Source organism: Lycium ferocissimum, unplaced genomic scaffold (genome assembly GCF_029784015.1).
Source record: "Lycium ferocissimum isolate CSIRO_LF1 unplaced genomic scaffold, AGI_CSIRO_Lferr_CH_V1 ctg15270, whole genome shotgun sequence".
Lineage (NCBI taxonomy): Eukaryota > Viridiplantae > Streptophyta > Magnoliopsida > Solanales > Solanaceae > Lycium > Lycium ferocissimum.
The window spans coordinates 22,395-31,062 of NW_026715929.1; the positions used below are offsets into that span (position 1 = coordinate 22,395).

General features: G+C 38.9%; 1 long non-coding RNA gene across 1 annotated transcript; it reads left to right on the forward strand.

Annotated features, from left to right (window-relative positions):
* Positions 1-1,180: 1,180 nt before the first annotated feature.
* LOC132042422 (uncharacterized) lies at positions 1,181-2,427 on the forward strand. The gene is made up of 2 exons (XR_009411475.1): positions 1,181-1,783; positions 2,245-2,427. It is a non-coding gene; the product is annotated as an uncharacterized LOC132042422 (long non-coding RNA).
* Positions 2,428-8,668: the final 6,241 nt, after the last annotated feature.

An 8,668-nucleotide genomic window follows, 5' to 3' on the forward strand; every position in this document is an offset into this window, starting at 1 on the left:
GCAAGCTTCTTTTTATTTTTCATATTATATACTCTGGACTCTTTTTGGATTGAGATCCAATAGTCGACTAGCATACTGTATCTTGGAAATTGATTGACTCGTTGATTATTGCTAACAAGTTTAAGGAAAAAGAACTGCTAGAAACTTCAAGCTGAGGACATTTAGTGAAGATATATTACATATTTTGCTCCAATTAAATACAGCATATCACATTATCTTAGAGAGGCCAATCAAGTACCTGATATACTTGCCAAACATGCTTCTACCATAGATGTGCTCAGTTATTTTATGATTGGCAGATATTTCCAGCTATACTTATAATGGTCCATATTAGCTTGACAAAATGACAATTACCTAATTTTAGAAGTAGGACAAGGCTAATAATTTTGTAAGCTAGCTAACTTGTTGTACAATAGCTAGAATATTATGTACTCTTGACTCTTTTTGGATTGAGATCCAATGGACTAAATGTTGTCACCATTGACATGAGTTTTTGGCTATTGGAATTATAAGATGCACATCCAATTCTGCATGTTATTATTAAAAAGAAAATGAAAGAAAAAAGAAAAAAAAAAGATTATGAGGGTGGAGGTTCATATGTTACAGTAATAAGTTAAAAACTCTAGATATCATTTACATTTTATTTTGGCCTAAAGGAGTATATGTTTCTCATTTCTTTCTTTTTTGTTTTTAAATTTTTCATTTTCCTAACTCTACCATAGCCAAAAAAGATGTTCAGAAATTAAATTAGATGTTCCAAGTTTCTCGTTGAACTCCATCCAAACCCACAACACAAAAAAAGAAAGGCAATAGAATTATGCATCCTAGAATAAGTTTATGGAGCAAGCTTACTCATCCTTTAACTTATTTCTTTTGTAATGTTCTTATTATGGTTCTTTAATATTCTCCTTTTCATCGACCTCAAATTTTTGAACATTTTCTTCTCTAAGTCTCTTTCGGTCCCTTAGAATTGAGTTCGGGAGTGCCTAATGAATTGAGATTCCTAGTGGATGTCACTTCAAGGACCATTCCATTTGTAGAATACAACAAAGTTCTACAAGTAAACTGGTATTTTCCTCTTACTTCCATGAAAAGCAAATAAATAACCAAACCCCATGAGTCATTTTGGAGAAGATATTGCAAAGAGTCAAATAACTTTTATAGGCATATCTTTTTTGTTACTAAGTATAAGAAAGGTCTCGGGATTCTTGCCCATATATGAACCTTCCTGGAAAAGACAAAACTTTAAAGTCTTTCTCAACTGAAAGTTGCATAGGCATTTGTATACAAAACTGTTTCATCTCAACATCAGATTAAAAAAAATGTGGGTTGTATTCTGTGGTTTCACATGCATCATGTGTTTTTAATGGAGAAATGATGTATTCCAAGCTGTCTACTATATGATTCCACATAAAAAAGATCTTGAAGGAAACGTATAGACATCTTGTGTAGCAAAATGTAATTTTCAGTTCATTATTTATTCATGCATAATTCATGTTTCACTATCTAACCAAACAGAATAACCTAGTTAGCTAGTTAATCTTGTTATAAACATCCGAGACAAGATATTTAAACTAAAGTTTTTCAGAATTTGATAGTTTTTTCTGTTGAATACCTAATTTAAGTTGGTTGCTAATTTTACCTTTTTATTTCAGAATCAATATCAACATTCAAAGGCGAAGTTTCTTTGTACTCAGCCACCCAACACTCAGCCACCCAACACACAGATGACAGAAGAACAAATGGAGGAAAGGTGGCTTGAGAGTGTTGGTGGTCCCACTAGGTTTGGCAGCACGCTTACGGAATGCCACATCGTGCATTTCGTCAATACGTCGCCCCGGAAGGCCTACATTCTTCCAATACCGAGTCGTTTGATAGAGTGAGTGCTATGGCCATGGAGCAAAAGATTGTTGAGCTATCTAGCCAGCTACACGCCTCAGAGGAAAGGGAGAGGCGGAGGGACGTGCAGTTTGACGGTATGAGGGCCTAATTAGTCGCATTACTTTCTTCGAGGGGGATTCCTTCTGGTCCTGATGATGCTCGTAACCCCCATACTCAATCTAGTGGTGCGGATGATGATGGGACTCACGTATCAAACACACAAAGGCATGTTTGAATGTTAATGTTGTGGTGGATTTGTGGATTGTGTAAGTGTTTTGTGGATGTTTGCGAGGGGTGAAGTGGTCTAATGTTGTAGACTAGCTTAGTCTAATGTTGTAGACTAACTTAATGTAGATCTACTAGTTTAATGTTTTGTGGATGTTTGCAAAGGTCGTGAAGTAGTTTAATGTTGTGTAGATGTTTGCGAATGTTGAAGTAGCTTAATGTCTCTTCGGAATGTTTGAATGGCATTTTGATTCAACTTTGAAGTAGTTTCGAATTGAATTTGACGTATTGTTGGTTGTAATATATGTGTTTGTTGAAGTAGATTAATGTTTTATGTTTTTTAGTAGTTTGGTGAATTGTTGGCGGGTATTTGAAATTTGGTTTTAGTTGAATATAAATTTGTTTTCATCTTGGCGGGGGCGGTGGAAGAGCACCGGATCACCAATTTTTTTTGTAGAATACCGACCTCATGAGGTCGGTTTTTTGCAAAATATTCCCGAAATTGCAAATTACCGACCTCATGAGGTCGGTTTTATTAAAATTATCTAGAAATTGCAAATTACCGACCTCATGAGGTCGGTTTTCTAAAAAAAATTCCCAAAAATTACAAATTACCGACCTCATGAGGTCGGGTTTCTGCAAATATTTTGAAAAAATTATAAAATATCGATCTTACAACAACGGAAATCTACAACAATATATCATATATTCATATAAATTACCGACCTCAGGAGGTCGGTAAACTCATATCATTATATTATTAATATAATTTACCGACCTAATGAGGTCCGTATTTTATTTAATTAATACCGGCTAAAAAAACTTTACCGACCTCGAGGTCGATTTTTTGCGACCTCGTGAGGTCGGTAATAAGTTCGACCCACTATTTTCCGACTCGATTTTGAGGTCGGTTTTGAGGTCGTTTTTTGCCCAAAACCGACCTCATGAGGTCGGAAATTGCCATTTTTTTGGGTCGGAAAATCCTTTTTTTTAGTAGTGATCCGTATTCAAAGGATTTGTAACATATTTGGGAAACATGGGAAAATTGACAACTACCGTAATATATTCATCCCTATAATGTAATGTATTCAAAACACTCCCCCTTGGATATCCATTTGAGAGATAGCGTGCCTCATTAAAACCTTACTAGGAAAAATCCAGTGGGATAAATCCTTAGTGAAGGAAAAAGAGTACATCCATCTTGTAACACGCATTGAGTGTTGCCTCATTAAAAATCTTAACAGGAAAATAAAATTTGGACAAAACCTTGGTCAAGGAAAAAAGAGTACAACACTATTTTGCTCCCCTTGATGGAAACTTCACTTGATTTCTCGGAGACGACGCATTCCAATCTTGTATCTCAGATTCTCAAAGGTTGATGTTGGTAATGCCTTAGTGAACATATCTGCAAGATTATCACTCGAACGGATCTGTTGAACACTATCTCACCATTCTGTCGAAGATCATGTGCGAAAAAAGAATTTTGGTGAAATGTGCTTTGTTATTTCTCCTTTGATGTATCCTCCCTTCAATTGAGCTATGCAAGCAGCATTAGCGTCATACAATATTGTTGAATCTTCGTTTGCTACGAAAGACCACATAACTGTAAAATATGTAGCTGATAGAGTTTGTTTCATCGAACGCCGTAATATAGGAGTATCCCCACAAATAAATGCGTAGTCTGTTGGAGACTGGGCTTTATGTGAATCAGACAAATAACATGTATTTGCATAATCGATCAGCTCTGACTTGGATTCATAGAATAAAATAATTCCATATAAGTTGTTCCCTGAAGATATTTGAATATACACTTAACACCATTTTAATGCCTTCTTGTCGGGGAGGAACTGAATCTTTCCAATAAACTCACTGCAAAATATATATGTCACAACCTAGCTGGAGGGCCATGATTGGTACCCGGAGCTAATCTACCGAGCACCCCTTAACATACTTCTCATAATCACATCTAGGTGGACCACAACTTTGAGAGATACAATTTCAATAAACATATGCACGTCTATGCAAACATCATCAAATATGCTCATGTATACAAGCCGACAAGGCTGCCAAAAATGATATACAAAAATATGAACCGATGAGGTTATGGGGTATCTAACTATGTACATCTGTCTACGAGCCTCTACATGGAGTGCGTAATATCATAAAGACGGGACAGGACCCTACCATTCCCATATGTACACAAAAGAATAGTACCAACTAAACTACAGCTCCGGATCAAATGGAGCACTTCTATGCAATCGCTGATGATGCAGCCTAGGGGTCTGGTCCGTATCCCTGTCTACATGAGGGCATGAACGCAGCGTCCACAAACAAAAAAGACGTCAGTACGAATAATGTATTGAGTATGTAAGGCATGAATAATAGCATAATGAAAGAATGTGAATAGCGTAAGATGAAGAGATCAATTTATACCTCAGAAGGCGGCTATCATGCATACTTAGTCTTTCTCTAAAGAAAACATTATCATACATACATATATAATGATACCATACCGGCCATATAGGCTCGGTGTCACCCGTACCCGGCCATAACAACGCTCGGTGTTATCCGCACCCTACTATAACAAAGCTCGATGTTATCCGTACCCAACTGCAGTGGTGTGTACAATAAGTGTCATACCCGGCCGAATATCTGCTCGCTGTCATAAAATAGCTATATATATATATATGCATGAGAATCCAAAGGAAACACTACAACTCTATCGGAGTGACATAAGGTCGTTGAACCTCCGATTACCATTATGGAATCATCATTATCACTATACCTCTCATTAGAGGGTCAACTATCATAAGATGGGATCAACAACAATGCACAAGATCAATAATATCATGAGAACCTTGAGGATTATGAGCTTCTAGCATTTTTTAGAAATAGGGACATTATGGATATCTTGTGTAGGTCACAATAAGGAAATCATGCCTTAAGAAGGAAAGGGTTAGCCTTAACATACATTTACGTCTTTTTAATTACTTAACGTTTCTCCTTCCAAGTTCGCAAATCTTATAATAGAAGAACTTCACCTTACTCAACTTCTTCCAAGACCAAGTTCATCACAACCTTGAGGAGAAACAAGGGTAATCACCTTCCATGGATTATCTTGAGGTTTTAGTGTTTGATCTTCTCTCTTGATAGTGTGGAAGATTGTGGAATGTTATAGAACCTTCAAGAACTCTCTTATAATGTGGAGATAAGAGTGTGGGAGGTGGATATGAAAAATGGGAGCTTTTGGGACTTAAAAAGGATTTAAAACCGTCCTCCCTCTTCAATTGGCGGTGGAGATGTGGCACAACATACTGAGTGTGCGGCCGCATCTCCCCTCCTCTCCTTAGGGAAGATGTTGGGCAGTGAGTGTCACGCCCCGAACTTAGGCCTGGGCGTAACACGGCATCCGTTACTCGTTGCGTACGTGACCGAGCGAACCTAACCGGTCGTTCGAATCAACATGTGATACCAAAACATAACCGACTTATAAAATAAAACTAACACATGTTTATTAACTATAAGTTTGATCGAAATATCATAATGCGAAAATACTTAGGCAATACCGAAATATCCGAAAAGTAGCCAACATGGTTAAACCAAACAATCGACAATCGAGTATAATCAACAAGACTAACGTAACAAATATCGACCGTTCGAATCGTGTTGTCTTAAGCTTCTAAGAATACCGAATAATAGAGGTGTCTATGAACTAAAATATCTTGGATACGACAATGCCCAAAGGAATTTGGGGCTCACCGATGGGCGATACGTGCACTCGTAAATAGCCGAGTCGTCGACTTTAGTATATCGTTGCACTCGTGGCCCGAAGCAGATGCGAGCCCACACAAAAATGGACATCGGCACATTTTGAATTGTCGTATGTATGTAAAGCAAGTAATAAATACCGAAATCGATAATCGTAAGCTGCCCATAGCAAGGTAGTAGAGATATGAATACTCCTAACGTTCGTATCCGAATCATCCGTATTATCCGTGTTTGTATATGCGGGGCCTCGCCCAATAATAAATGCCGTTATGGCCTCGGCCTAGTAATGCATCGCCTCAATGGCCTTGACCATGTATACGTATACACAAGACTGTGCTGTGTCCTTGGGCAAAATTACATATGTTTAATTATGGTTAATTAATAAGGACTGAGACTATAACAACAATGAACAATCCGAAGCTCAAATAGACATATGCCGGTGAATTGAAAAAACACCGATCGTTTCGCAGCATACCGAATTTAGATCGAGACTCCTAAGTGGTAACAATACATAAGTCTATAAAGATTAAATCTTCCGAGTTCATGATATTCAAATTGACAACCATGAACGAATTCTCAGAATCGCAACCCTAGAAGATAACGAGTTCTACAACATATCATAAAACTAGGACTAAAATCGTATTCGAGTCAAATTCATCGACAAGTATGAAGAATGAGGCGTAGGGAGAATCGTGAACATTCCTATCGTAGATAGTTAGCCTCGCATACCTTAATTCCAGCCTTTTGAGCGTAATACAATGTTCGTCAACCCTTTCAACTTTGATCTATATCAATACAAGTCAAAGGGATTCTATATTAGCAATAATATTTATGCTTTGGTCATCTAAGTATTTTATCAAACACTTAGTGGGCATAAAGCTCCACAATCTCCATTAATGGTGTTTTTTCACCCAATTCCCATTCTATTACTTCTAGGTGATTCTAAAATCTTAATTAGGTGTAATTAACATCATTCTCCATCCCGTATCATTATAACAATCTCAAGTCAACAATCCAACGCTTTACTATAGTTCGTGTAATTCTCTTTACTAAACCCATTTACTATTGTCCCAAGAACTCATTAATTCACTATTATGAATGATTAGAGTGTGAAAGCATTACCTTTTTGTCATTCAATCCTTGAATTGGAGTTCCGAGGTTTCCACGCCTCAACAATAATGTTCCACCACAACTCTATCGATTGGAAGGGTTTACTCGAGTTAGAAAGGGATTAGGGACTTGAATTCAATCTAGAATCATGATAAAACTTACCTTGGAGGGTTCTGAGGCTTGGGACTTGTTCCTCCGACTTTAGTGGTGATTTTTCGTGACTAGGGGTGTTAGGAACAAAAACTGCTTAAATATAACTTAAAACGCGAAATCCCGATTTTTGACTCGAAAGCTGAACCCGTTATGCGACGTGGGCCCGCGACCGCATAGCCGCACGACCCCCTGCAATATGTCGCAGAGGGTTTTTGTAGATCCGTGCGTGACGCGGGGCCGTGTGCACGCGCTCGCTGCGACCTCGTGTCGGTTGCCTACATAGTGTTCTCGTAAATGGACATAACTTCTTGTACGGAGCTATTTGGGCTCCAATATACCCGTTGGAAAGAGATTTCAAAGGGATACAACTTTCATGTTTTAAGTTTCCTCAAATTCACGTATTTTCACGAAATTTGACTGAAAGGCGTATGTATCGAAAAACTTAGTCAGTTCTATAGAATTTTAAGTGCCTTACTATTAGCCATATTCAGACGATCATATCCTACTGTCCACCCAACTCCCGTGGCCCGTGACTAGTGCCGAGTTGGGCACCCAAAACGCATTCATCAAACTCGAATCACACGGTGGTACAACAACATTGCATACAAATATCAAACGCCCTATCTCAAACACATCTCAAACTCAACACATATATACGAAAGCCGACAAGGCCTAAATCACGGTACACATCGGCCCGAAACATATAATATACAAACTCATCCGTACGTAGGCACACAACCCACATATACGTCTACGTACCTGCTAAACAAACCAACGGATTAACGAATCATGACGGAGACAGGGTCCCGCCGTACCCCCCCGAACACACACACACATATGCAACGAACGAGTATATACCAAGATGTAGGCCTCGGATAAAAGGACCCTCCAACACGGCGAGACAGGTGCCTAACCGGGCGAATCATCAAATCGAAGCGTCTGTGCACGGGCATGAAACGCAACTTCGAAGAAAGGGGGTCAAGACGAAATATGTCCGGTAAAGCAAAGCAGGAAAACGGAAATAAATCCCAGTCCCAACAACCAAAAAATACCCAAAATAAATAATTTTTAAAAAACCAAAAAGTTTATTTTTAAAATACAAAGCATGCATAGGGGCAGAAAATATTTCCCCACCGGGGGGGGCCGGGCCCCCCAAATAAAAATTTTTAAAAAGGGGGCAAACTCTACCCAACCCAACACATCATTTACCACCTGGCCCTATCACCTAATTCCCTAAACGGAACCTTTTCCGGGGGGGGGTTCCCCCAACCTGTGAAAGGAAATTTTCCCAATGTATCACGGGGGGCACGACAACCCCCAAAAAGGGGGCCGGCCGGGAAAGATGTACCCCCCAAACCGCCGGCAGGTGTGAGAAATTTTGCTAAAATCATTCCTAGGTGCAAAAAAATAAGTAAAAAAAGATCATACTTGGGGGTCGGGGGAAAAACGTTATCCCAAAATCTTCCAAACGTCATCCGAAAGGGACAAAAGGGAAAGGGCCGGGGAAACCCCCGGGGGGGTTCACCCGAGC